The sequence below is a fragment of the Scyliorhinus torazame genome, chromosome 5 (genome assembly GCF_047496885.1).
Source record: "Scyliorhinus torazame isolate Kashiwa2021f chromosome 5, sScyTor2.1, whole genome shotgun sequence".
NCBI lineage: Eukaryota > Metazoa > Chordata > Chondrichthyes > Carcharhiniformes > Scyliorhinidae > Scyliorhinus > Scyliorhinus torazame.
In genome coordinates this window covers 148,386,327-148,399,259 of record NC_092711.1, presented here as the reverse complement: position 1 = coordinate 148,399,259, position 12,933 = coordinate 148,386,327, and the positions used below count along the sequence as shown (strand labels likewise).

Below are 12,933 nucleotides of genomic sequence, written 5' to 3'. Positions count from 1 at the left end.
TTAAGCAAGTGGACAAAAAGTTGCCACATGGAGCATAATGTGGGAAAATGTGAAGTTCATTTTGGAAGGGAGAACAAAAGAACAGTAGTATTTAAATGGAGAAAAACTGCAGAAAGCTGCAACACAAAGGGACTTGGGGGAACTTGTGCACGAAACACAGAAAGCTAGCAGACAGGTGCAGCAGGTAATCAGGAAGGCTAATGGAATGTTAGCCCTGATTCCAAGGGGGTTGGAGTATAAGAGTCGGGAAGTCTTGCTGCAGCTGTACAAGGTGCTGGTGAGACCACATCTGGAGAACTGAGAGCAGTTTTGATCCCCTTATGTAAGAAAATATATTATTTCATTGGAGGAGATTTAGAGAAGGTTCACTAGGATGGTCCCAGGTTGTCTTAGGAGCAAAGGTTAAACAGGTTGGGACTCTACTCATTGAAATTTAGAACAATGAGAGGTGATCTCATTGAAACATACAGGATTCTTAAGGAGCTTCACAGGGTAAATGCTGAGAGGATGTTTCCCCTCATGGGAGAATCGAGGACCAGAGGACATCGTCTCAGAATAAAGAGATGTCAATTTAAGACTGAGATGAGGAGGAAATTCTTCTGAGAGTCTGGAACAGTGAGAGTTGAGGGGACAGGGTCCTTCTGTATATTGAAGGCCGAGATAGATTCTTGATCAGTGAGGGAACCGAAGATTACAGGGAAAGGGCAGGAAAGTGAACGTGAGAAATGTCAGATCAGCTGTGATCCTATTGAACGATGGACCAGGCTGGAAGGGCCAAATGGTTAACTCCTGTTCCTATTACGTCTGGTCTTAGTATGGTTTTATTTCCGCCTGCCCTCCCGATAACCTTTCACCCCCTTGCTTTTCAAGAATCTATCCAGCCTGCGTTCAAAATATTCAAAGACTCTGCTTCCACTGCCCTTTGAGGAAGAGAGTTCCAAAGACTCCAACCCCTCTGCCTTAAATGGACAAGTTGTTACTTTTAAAGTGACTCCAATTTCTAGATCCTCCCACAAGAGGAAACATCCTTTCCACATCCACCCTGTTGAGGCCCCTCAGGATCTTATACGGTTCAATCAAGTCACCTAAACTCCATCAGACACAAGCCCAGCCTGTCCAATCATTCCTCATAAGACCAGCCTCCAATTCCAGGTATGAGTCCAGTAAACCTTCTCTGAACTGCTTCCAACACATTGACATCATTCCTTAAATGAGAGCAATACTGTACACAGTGCTCCAGATGTGGTCTCACCAATGTCCTGTATAACTGAAGCATAATCTCCCTATTTTTGTATTCAATTCCCCTCACAATAAACAATAACATTCTATGAGCTTTCCTAATTACTTGCTGTACTTGTATACTCGCCTTTTGTGATTCATGCTCTTGGACACCCAGATCCCTCTGAATCTCAGAGCTCTGCAATCTCTCACCATTTAGATAATAAGCTTTTTTATTCTTCTGGCCAACATTGATAATCATACATTTTCTCACATTATCCATTTGGCAGATCTTTTTTGACTCATTTAAAATATATCTTTTTAAGCTCCTTATGTCCTCTTCACAATTTACTTTCCTCCTTATCATTATACCATTGGGACATAGGAGCAGGAGTTGGCCATTCAGCCCAACGAGCCTGCTCCACCATTCAATACGATCATGGCTGATCATCCACATCAATGCCTTTTCCCCCACACTATCCCCATATCCCTTTGTGTTACTGGGATTTAGAAATCTGTCAGTCTCTGCTTTAAACACACTCAATGACTGAGCTCCCACAGCCCTCTGGGGTAGGGAATTCCAAAGATTAACAACTTGTAGATCTCTGTAGATCAAACCATTGCCCCGTTCTATCCCCATATTCCTGTCAGTTTATTTCCCTCAAAAGCCCATCAAATTTCCCTTTGGAAACATTCCAACATCTCTGCTTCTACCTGCATCGTAGGAAGTGGCTTCCAGATATTTCCCACTTTCCTCAAATGCAAATGAATCTCAGAGAGCTATGAAAGAGGCCATTCTGTCCATTGTCCCCATGCTAGCTCTTCGAGTGAACTATCTAATTAGTCCAATCGCACGGCAAGTTTCTTTTCCTACAGAATCTGTCCAGTTTCCTTGTGAAAGTTACAGTTAAATTTCCTTCCTGCACCTTTGTCAGGCAGTGAATCTCAACAACTAGTTCTGTTTTAAATCTAATAATTTCACAATACGCTGTGTTTGGATTTTCAGACGGGATTTGAAATGGAGAAAAAGACATGGTTGTTGCACAAAATCAAGACTTCGTCTTTATGAATGATCTTAGTGAGTGGGCCGAGTATGAAATACCCAGGTTTGCGGTGCCAAGGTGCCAGTCTGGTAGTGCCAAGGTGCGCACGTTCCAGGGGCTGGGCCGGGGGACCACCATGCCCTATTCCTGACCAGTCGGAGGCATCCAGTGACGCGGGAAACCTTTCGGTATGGTGACTCCTGGTCCATGTCTGTGTGGGCCAATACTAATCGGCGTCCATGTGACCACTCAGTGGAGAGACGCTTAAATCAAGCGAGGCCTTTAGATTGGGGGTCCTTCCCGTTGATGGGATGGATATTGGCCTTAATTGTATCCAGATTCGCCCATGGGTATAGACCGGTTCCCGTAACAGCCTCCCCGAACAGGCGCTGGAATGTGGCGACTCGGGGCTTTTCACAGTAACTTCATTTGAAGCCTACTTGTGACAATAAGTGATTTTCATTTCATGTAGTTACATTGTATACCTTGTGTTGCCTTATTATGTATTTTTTTAAATTCCCTTTTCTTCCCACGTACTTAACGATCTGTTGAGCTGTTCACAGAAAAATACTTTTCACTGTACCTCGGTACACGTGACAATAAACAAATCCAATCCAATCCAATTTGACCCATAGCTCCGTCTCCTGCCTGTCATTGACATGAGAAATAGACACAGAAATGTGCCCGAGGTTCAAATGGGAAGTTAAAACTTGTGTCTCAAAATCAACACTTCAACATTTGTCAGTCAAACATCTTATTTATACTGGGGGGTTTTATTGTTAGATTTAGGCACTGGAGGCAAAGGGTGGGGGTTTTAAAGGGTAACTTTCCCTTTCTAACTTTGTATTGTCTATAGCGTGAGCCATGGCTCAGTGGGCAACTCTCTCACCTCTGAGTCAGAAGGTTGTGGGATCAAATCCCAGTCAGGGACCTGTGGACAAAAACCAGTTCCAATATTCCTCGGCCCAGCACTGAAGGAGTCTGCACTGTGAGAACAGCTTTCTTTCAAATACGATGTTAAACTGAGGCCCTGTCTGCCCCTCTCAGGTGGAACAGTTCCCACAGCCACTATTTTGAAGAAGAGCAGGGGAGTTATCCCGGGTGTCCTGGTCAATATTTTTCCCTCAATCAACATCACTAAAAACAGATCATCTGCTCATTATGACATTGCTGTGTGTGGGATCTTGTGTGTAAATTGGCTGCTGCGTTTCCTACACTACAACAGTGACTACACTTCAAAAGTACTTCATTGACTGTAAAACACTTTGGGACGTCCTGTGGTTGTGAAAGGTGCTATAGAAATCCAAGTTTTTAAATTGAAGGTTTATGTTACCTGATGTTGTTATCTGGAACTTAATTTATTTCAGCCACCCCCAACTTACCATTTAAAAAATTCACTTTGGTTCAGACAATACTTTAATCAATTCAGACAAAGGCAGAATTCTCTGGATAGTAAATTTAAAAATAAGTTTATTAAATGAAAAAGGTTTACTGAATAACTTTAAGACATTGACTTTTGCAACTTCATGTGGGTGATCAGTCTGTAGAAGCGTAACCCTCTCTGGCTCCTTCTTTGACAGTAATTCTTGTGGAATTCAACCTCTGGAGTCTGGCTCCTTCTTTGACAGTAATTTCCTTGGAACACAGCCTTGGGATCTTCAGTACTTGGCCAGCAAGGAAAACCTTCAGAACCTCGACTTTTATTCCCAAAGTGACCATTATCTCACGTCAGAGTTGGGTCTGATGTAACATGATAATTGGTCAATTTGGTCACTAGATTAATTTAATTGGATCCCCAATTACTGACACCTTCTCTCATTATCTTAGACCGGAATACAATAGAACTGTTTCTTACTATCCCTTCATCTGATTCTATACAATCCCTTATTCAGACAGTTTCAAATGTTAAGGCTAATCAGAGCTTGAAGGTCTCACTTGTCAGTACATTTATCCTCATTGCACTTTCTTCATACACAGCAAGTAACCTTTGACATTTTTTACAGCAAATGAGACTCAGGGCACGATCTAATGGCCACGATGCGCAAGGTGCGAATCCAAGTGCGCCAGTTAGATCGCAGTAGAGTCCAAAATTGGGCACCAAGTGCCAATCGGTTTCATAAGCACCGGCATCGAATGAAGCATACAGGGTGAAGTGTTAATGAGGTCAGTCCACAAGATGGTCATTTAGGAGTCTGGGAACAGCGGGGGATTTAGCTGAGAATAATGGGGCCTGCATACCAGTTGGGAAACTGCCATGGGTGTTGCACTAATAGAGACAGGAAGGTGCTGGAGGACTGACTGGGAAATGGGCCTCCAACCAATTGTTATATCGGTCACTCAGAGCTAAAGAGAAACTTGTCCCATTAAATACATATACAGGGAAGAGGCTGCAATGAAATCTGTCCCTTTTAACCTGCACAAAAACAGGAGGCTCAGATTCACAGGCTGCAGGAGGAGTCCATTCAGCCCATCGTGCCCCTGCTATCTCTTTGAAAGGTCTCTCTGATTCATCCAACTGCTCTGCTCTTTCCCCACAGCCCTGCAAATTCTTCCCTTTCGAGTATTTACTCTTTGGAAAGATACTATTGAATCTGCTTTCAGGCAGATCAGAACAACTCGCTGTGTCAAAACATAAAATAAAATCTCATCTCCCCCTCTGGCTCCTTTGCCAATTACCTCAGAGGGACTCACTTTCTGTTGAAGAGCCTGTCAATCCCTTTCACCCACTGTCCCTAAAGTGCATCAATCTAATCATGAAGAGTCCAGATCAAATACTTTTCCTGATACAAGTTTATTAATGAAACCGAACATGGTTTAAAAAAAACAGAAAATGACTTGAGGATCAAAGACAACCAGAGTAAAAGGATGTTCACAATGTTCTGTACCCAAATGGTTTCTCTTTGGCTCCTCTGTTCCCTGGTCCTGTGACTCCCCGCTTTGGGCACCGGGGCACATTCAGCCTGTTTGGGGATCGATGACTATGGAAGCTTTACGTGTTTAGGTTTGGTGATGTCAGTACATTGTAGTCACTAGAAAGAGCGGTGATTCCATGGAGAATAGCTGGAGACAGCCATCAGTATCAGTTAGACATCACCTCATTAACACGTTTGTGTAATTAATAAATTGTACTGTACGTAAGCTGGGTGATTAAATGTCTTCAGTGGCATGTCTCTTTAAGTGTAAAATACTGTATTGTAGTTTAAGAATTTAAAAAACTGGTGTTAAGGTCAGGAAGGGGTCAGAGTACCAGCTATTCCCGGACACCCTGTTTGATACAAGTTTTAGTTCATCGTTAGAAGAGGCTCCAAGCTGATTAGCTCAATTTGTTGTGGGGAAGCTGGTAACACTTTTCCCATTGGTCAAGAGTCAGAAATATTTGATGAAAAAGTTGTTCGTTTTGATCAACAGCTGCACAGATTCGGGTTCAATGTCACAAAGTTACCTTCAAAAAGGTCCATTCTGGAGTTCATGCTGATTCTGTAGAACAATCCAGTCAGTCCCATTCCCCCTCGATGTCCCCGTTCCCCTGCAAGTTTATTTCCTTCCAGGGCCCATCAATTTCATTTTGAAATTGGTCGTTACCTCCAATTCCTCCACCCTCATGGGCAGTGAGTTCCAGGTCATTACCACTCGCTGTGTAAAAATATTCTCCCTCACATCCCCCTGAAACACTTACCCAAAACCTGAAATCTGTGTCCCACTCATCCTTGTCCCATCAGCGAATGGGAACAGCTTTTCTTTATCCACCTGACCTAAACCTGTCAGAACCTTGTCCACCTCTATCAAATCTCCCCTCACCCCCCTCTGTTCCAAGGTGAACTTCCCCAGCCTGACATTGACAATAAAGAATAAACAAACAGAATATGTTAATACCTGGGATCAGATGGGAATGCTTGATTGTCCTGGACAGAAAGGAAATAGAATAACTCACCTTGGGTGTAGTTAACTGGAATGTAACAATCTGGTGTCCACCTATATTCCAGTGAGATTCAGGGACTTGTAGATGAGATGAATAAGTTACCTTTTTCTTGATAATATTTTGATCATTTGCTTCTGAAACCTTAAAAGGAAAACCATGGGTGGGATTCTCTGTCCCGCTGCACCAGTTGTATATGCGCCGCCCCCGCCGGCAGCGGGATTGTCCGACCTGCCAGCCGACAAATGGGATTTCCCATTGTGGGCAACCCCACGCCGTTGGGAAATTCCCAGGTGTCAGTGCACTGCCGGTGCAATAGAGAATCCCGACAGTGGAGAATCCAGCCCCATGCTTAAAATCCGAGATGCTGCCGGACATATCAAGTGCATAACGAGAGATATAAGCTAAGCGATTGGGACAACAGTCCTGTGAAGTTTTGATAAGATTGTGTAACACGTTGAGGGACAACGATCTCAACCTGTGTAGAGACATGGTCACTGAACAAAGACACAAAAATGACTGAATCTATGTCTGTTTAAGAGAGATGCTCTTGAATAAAAAGAGCGATCTGATAGTGTATAGAAAACTTGCACCTCGTTATCCCTGAACGCAGACTTTGTGTTAATGAAGATTGACCATTACACAGACTGAAACCTGCTCCTGTCTCCAACATCTGGGCGTAAAACACTTTATTTTCTTCCCCCATTCTGACCTTCAATTGGTCACTTGCAGCAACTGAACGGAAAGGAAGTGAATCCAGTCAGGTCGCAGACTCTGGAAAGGTTGGCCCAGGTCTCTCTCTCTCTCAAAGACATTGGCATCCTTTGCTCCCTCAGCTTGACACATTTATTTGTCTGGCTAAAAGGGTGGTCCGCTGCCTAATGTTCACAACTAAAAGGGTTGGTTTCCCCAGAGTTCTCCCTGTGTCTGCGTGGGTTTCCTCCGGGTGCTCTGGTTTCCTCCCACAAGTCCCGAAAGACGTACTGTCTGAAAATTTGGACATTCTGAATTCTCCCTCAGTGTACCCGAACAGGCACCAGAATGTGGCGACTAGGGACTTTTCACAATAATTTCATTGCAGTGTTAATGTAAGCCTACTTGTGACAATAAAGATGATGATTATTATTATTAGAATTGGCTAAAATTTAAAGGGACAGTAAATAAATGCTGGACAGAGATATGTCTAGTGTTTTACATGGTACAGATTAGATATAATCGTGAAAACAAATTACTGTGGATGCTGGAATCTTAAACAAAAACAGAAAATACTGGACAATCTCAGAAGGTCTGACAGCATCGGTGGAGAGAAAAGGGAACTAATGTTTCGAGTCTGGATGACTCTTTGTGACAGTTAGAGAGAACTGGAAATGGGGTCAGATTTGTACTGTATTGGGGAGGGGTGGAATGGAGCAGTGTGGCTGGATAGGGGCCAGCAATAGGTGGAGATATAGACAAAGATGTTGAGAACAGAAGATAAAAGGAATGCAAATGGTGGTAATTAAGGCTAAGAAGGGCTGATAGTGGTACATAAAAAGGTTAGAATGTGTGAATGGCAGAATAAAGGTGAGCAGTGTGTAAAGGGCAACTTGAAATAATTCGAATGGGGGGAGGGGAGGGGAATAATGGGGAGGGAAAAAACGATCAATGGAAGAAATGAAAACAAAAATAAACTGAGAGATAAAAATGGGGTAAAGGTGGTGGAGAGTCTGAGGTTGTTGAACTCAATGTTAAGTCCAGAAGGGTGTAACATGCCTAATCGGAAGATGAGGTGCTGTTCCTCCAGTTTGCGCTGGGCTTCACCTGAACATTGCAGCAGGCCAAGGACGGACATGTGGACTGAGAGCAGGGCGGTGAGTTGAAATGGCAAACGGCAGGAAGGTCTGGGAACTGCTTGCGGATGGACCGGAGGTGTTCTGCAAAGCCTGGAAAAATATATTAATTTTGCTTCTAGTTTCCACTGCTCTATCACCTCCACATGTCTTTCTCCAACACTTACCTTTCCACCCTTGACCTTTGGGCAGCACGGTAGCATTGTGGATAGCACAATTGCTTCACAGCTCCAGGGTCCCAGGTTCGATTCCGGCTTGGGTCACTGTCTGTGCGGTGTCTGCACATCCTCCCCGTGTGTGCGTGGGTTTCCTCCGGGTGCGCCGGTTTCCTCCCACAGTCCAAGGATGTGCAGGTTAGGTGGATTGGCCATGATAAATTGCCCTTAGTGTCCAAAATTGCCCTTCGTGTTGGGTGGGGTTACTGGGTTATGGGGATAGGGTGGCGGTGTTGACCTTGGGTAGGGTGCTCTTTCCAAGAGCCGGGGCAGACTCGATAGGCTGAATCGCCTCCTTCTGCACTGTAAATTCTATGATTCTTTCTATTTCAATTTCTGAGATAGACTGTCCACTAATATCCATTACAAACCTACCGACTCCCACAGCTACGTCGACTACAGTTCTTCACACCCCACATTCTGTAAGGACTCCATCCCATTCTCTCAGTTCCTTCGCCTCCGTCGCATCTGTTCCGATTATGTCACTTTCCAAAACGGTGCTGCTGACATGTCTTCATTCTTCCTTAACCGTAGCTTCCCACCCACTGTGGTCGCCGGGGCTGTCAACCGTGTCCGACCCATCTCCCACACCTCTGCCCTCCCCCTCGCTCCTCTCTCCCAGAACCAGGATAGAATCCCCACTGTCCTCATTTTTCACCCCGCCAGTCTCTGCATTGAAGAAATCATCCTCCGCCAGTTCTGCCAACTCCAGCATGACTCCACCACCAAACATATCTTCCCCTCACTCCCCCTGTCAGCATTTGGAATTCTCCCCCCCAGAGGACTGTGGATCCTCAGTCATCAAGTATTTTCAAATCAGAGATTGATAACATTTCAAGGGAGTGAAGATATCGAGGGATATGGGGGATAGTGTGGGAAAATTATGCTGAGGTAGATAGGCCAATGTTCCCTTTGGATGGTTGAGCAGGTTTGATGGGCCGAATGGAGATCCGATTTGTTATGGTCTCTGTGTCCAGGACAGGATGCAGTGAGCAGGGATCTGTCAATCAGCCTGAATCAGCACCTTCAGGAGAATTGGGAGGGTCAATATTAGATACAGCAAAGTGAGAATGGAGGGAGAGTGTGAGGGATGGAGATTTACAGATGTTGCGGAATGCAAGAGGAAAGAATGTTCCAGAGAAACTAGAATTGTCTGTTCTGAATTTCTATCCTGTACTGACAGTGATGTATTTTATAAATTGTTTTAACAGGAGATTCAAAGAGGAGGAATTACAGACAGAAATCTAATATATGTTCTCTGGATCTGACAGTCACTCAATTCCTTGGGACCTGAATATCATTGGCCTTCGAATCTAGAAGGAGAAATGTTTGCCTCATCTGTCAACTTCAAAAGATTTTAAAGATCAGTGTGACTGGAAAAACACCAAGTCACACACACCCAAGTGAGAATGTTCCAGAGCACTGACTGTGGAAAGAGCTTTAATCAGTTACACAGTGTGAAAAACCATTGTACTATTCACAGTGGGAAGAGACCATACACTTGTTCTGTGTGTGGACAAAGCCTCAACTGATTGTCCGAACTGGACAGACACGAGGAGACCCAAAACATGGAGAAACCGTGGAAATGTAAGGACTGTGGGAAGAGATTCACAGCACCGTCAGTGCTGGAAATTCATCAACGCATTCACACTGGGAAAAGGCCATTCGCCTGCTCCCAGTGTGGCAAAGGATTCACTCAATTATCTGACCTGCAGAAACACCAGCGAGTTCACACTGGGGAGAGGCCATTCAGTGGTGAAAGGCACATCATCATGGTTGGACAGCTAACACAAAGCTCAACCAGAAACTATGGTTCTTCTTTCTACTGATTCCACTCCGACAAGGGGTCACAGCATCTCCAGCCCTCAGCTCTGTTACTGGGCTGTCATTGTCATGAACAACAGAGAGACAGCAAGTTGCCTGAGGCTTAAATGGGAAGTTGAAACTTGCGACTCAAGACCAACTGTGTAAGATTTCTGAAAAGATCAGTAACTTCAAAAGATAAATTCTAAACCCAGTGAACAAACTAAAGAATCATAAGACAAAAACTTCAAGTTTATGAATTTTACTGCAACATACAAACTAGAAACAACAATGCCTTAACACTATTTTTATAAGGAACGTATCCCTTAAACTCTCAATAGAACATTGCCCTTTTACTTTTAACACAATCAAAAATCACACTCCATGGTTACATCATTGAAGTTGTCACTCAATTCTCCTGGAACTAGTCCAATGTGATTCTTTGTTCCTGTGTTTACTTCCATTCTATTCCTTTGCCTGACAGGCAATCCTTAACTCCAGAAGTGTATTTTGCAGTGATGGTGCTCCTGATGATATTCAGGTCCTGATAAATAATAATAATAATCTTTATTGTCATAAGTAGGCTTACATTAACACAGCAATGACATTGCCGTGAAAAGCCCGAGTCGCCACATTCTGGCACCTGTTCGGGTACACTGAGGGAGAATTCAGAATGTCCAAATTACCTAACAGCACACCTTTCGGGACTTGTGGGAGGAAATCGGAGCACCCGGAGGGAACCCACGCAGACACGAGGAGAACGTGCAGACTTCGCTCTGTGACCCAAGCCGGGAATCGAACCTGGCACCCTGGAGCTGGGAAGCAACAGTGCTAACCACCGTGCCATCATGCTGCCCATAACCAAGTGACTCTTCCAAATTCTGAAGTCTGTTTTTCAGTAAATCATCATCTAATATCCTGTAAAACAACTGGAAATTAAGAACAGACAATTTTAGTGCCTATGAAATATTCATTCCTCTCTCATTTCTCAAAAGCTGTAAATCGCCATCCAACACACTCTCTCTCCATTCTCACTCTGCTGTATGTAATATTCACCCTACCAATTCTCTAAAGGTGCTGATTCAGTCTGACTGGCAGATCCATTCTCACTGCTTTCCACCCTGGACAGAGGCCTGAAATTCTCCATGCAGGCTGCAAGACAGAAATATGTCTATATTACTGATCTCAAAATGTGTGCAACATACAGACGGGATTCACTTCCTTTCTCTTCAGTTGCTGCAAGTCACCAATGTCCCCTCAGAATGAGAAAATAAATGGAAAGATAAAGTAGACTTGGAGCGGCTGCTGCCTCTTGTGGGGCATTCGAGAACGAGAGGTAATAGTCTTCGGATAAGAGATAGCAAATTCAAAACAGAGTTGAGGAGAAACTGCTTCTCCCAAGGGCTGTGGAATTCACTACCCCAGCGCGTGGTGGAGCTGGGACAGTGAGTAAATTTAGGGAGGAGTTAGACAGATTTTTAATTGGTTGAAGGGTTATGGAGAACTCTCAGGACGGTGGAGTTAAGGCCAGGATGAGATCAGCGATGATCAAATGGCAGAGCAAACTCGATGGGCCAAATGGCCTAATTCTGCTCCTATATCTTATGAACTAATGAAAGGGGGAGACATTGATTTGTTCCCAGATGTTGCCCAGAGGAGGAAGTTTTAGTCTAAAACGCATTGTCCACCCTCCACATTGTGACATCACAAAGATGCTCGTCCTCTAGATCAGCCAATAGGAATAAACCCACTCCGCGGAGACGTCACTGCATTTGAGTGCACTTTTCCCCTCTCTCCTCCGCATCCTCGAGACAAGTTTTCCAGGCAACCGGCTGGCAGTTCCGGCTATCGATAATTCCCTCTCTCCCCAACCCGGGACTGCGCATGCCTCAGGGAGAAGGGACTGTGCGCATGTGCAGAGGGAGCTCACCTCCGGTGACACTGCTGAGTTGTGTCCAATAGGAAGATTGGAGGACCGGAAGGACCCTGCCTCTCCGCCAATCACAGCTCCCCCATTGTCTCAATGCGGAAGCTGGACATGGAGGTTTCTGCCGAGCAAAGCTGTTGTTCCCCCAACCCTGAATGAGCTTGAGCTGCACACAGACTAAAACTGCTCCCTGTCTCCAACATCTGTGAGTAAAACACTTTCTTTTCTCCCCTTTTGCCATTTCTTTTCTCATTCTGACCTTCAATTGGTGACTTGCAAATAACTGTAGAGAAAGGAAGTGAATCCAGGGAGGGTGCAGACTCTGCAAAGCTTGGCCCAGGTCTCTCTCTCTCTCTAATCTCTTAAAGGCATTGACATCCTTTGCTCCCTCAGCTTGACACATTTATTTGTCTGGCTAAAAGGATCGTCTCTTTCCTAATGTTCTCAATTAAAGGGCTGCTTTCCCCAGGAGATGGCTGACATTTAAGCGGACAGTAAACAGGACATAATTCAACCCAGCCAATTCCTTCCCTGTCAGTTTATTTACATCATCAGCAAACTGACGGAAGGAGTCATCAACAGTGCAATCAAATAGCACTTTACTGAGCAATAACCTGTTCGCAGACGCTCAGTTTGGGTTCCGCCAGGGTCACTCAGCTCCTGACCTCATTACAGCTTTCAAACATGGACAAAAGAGCTGAATGCCAGAGGTGAGGTGAGAGTGACTGCCCTTGGCATCAAGGCAGCATTTGATCGAGTATGACATCAAGTAGCCCTAGCTAAACTGGAGTCAATGGGTTGGAGTCATACCTGGCACAAAGGAAGATGGTTGTGATGGTTGGAGGTCAATCATCTCAGTTCCAGGAGTTCCTCAGGGCACATTCCCAGACCCAACCATCTTTAGCTGCTTCATCAATGACCTCCCTTCCATCATAAGGTGAGAAGTGGGGATGTTTGCCAATGACTGCACAATGTTCAGCAT

At 44.6% G+C, this 12,933-nt stretch overlaps 1 long non-coding RNA gene across 2 annotated transcripts; it reads right to left on the bottom strand.

The window, feature by feature from the left end:
* Positions 1 to 10,270: 10,270 nt before the first annotated feature.
* Positions 10,271 to 11,932, bottom strand: LOC140422029 (uncharacterized). Of its 2 annotated transcripts, XR_011947228.1 has the most exons (4): positions 11,776 to 11,932; positions 11,086 to 11,176; positions 10,711 to 10,953; positions 10,271 to 10,568 (listed from the first exon to the last, which is right to left on the bottom strand). It is a non-coding gene; the product is annotated as an uncharacterized lncRNA (long non-coding RNA). The 2 variants fall into 2 exon arrangements; XR_011947227.1 differs by having other exon boundaries at positions 11,086 to 11,919.
* Positions 11,933 to 12,933: the final 1,001 nt, after the last annotated feature.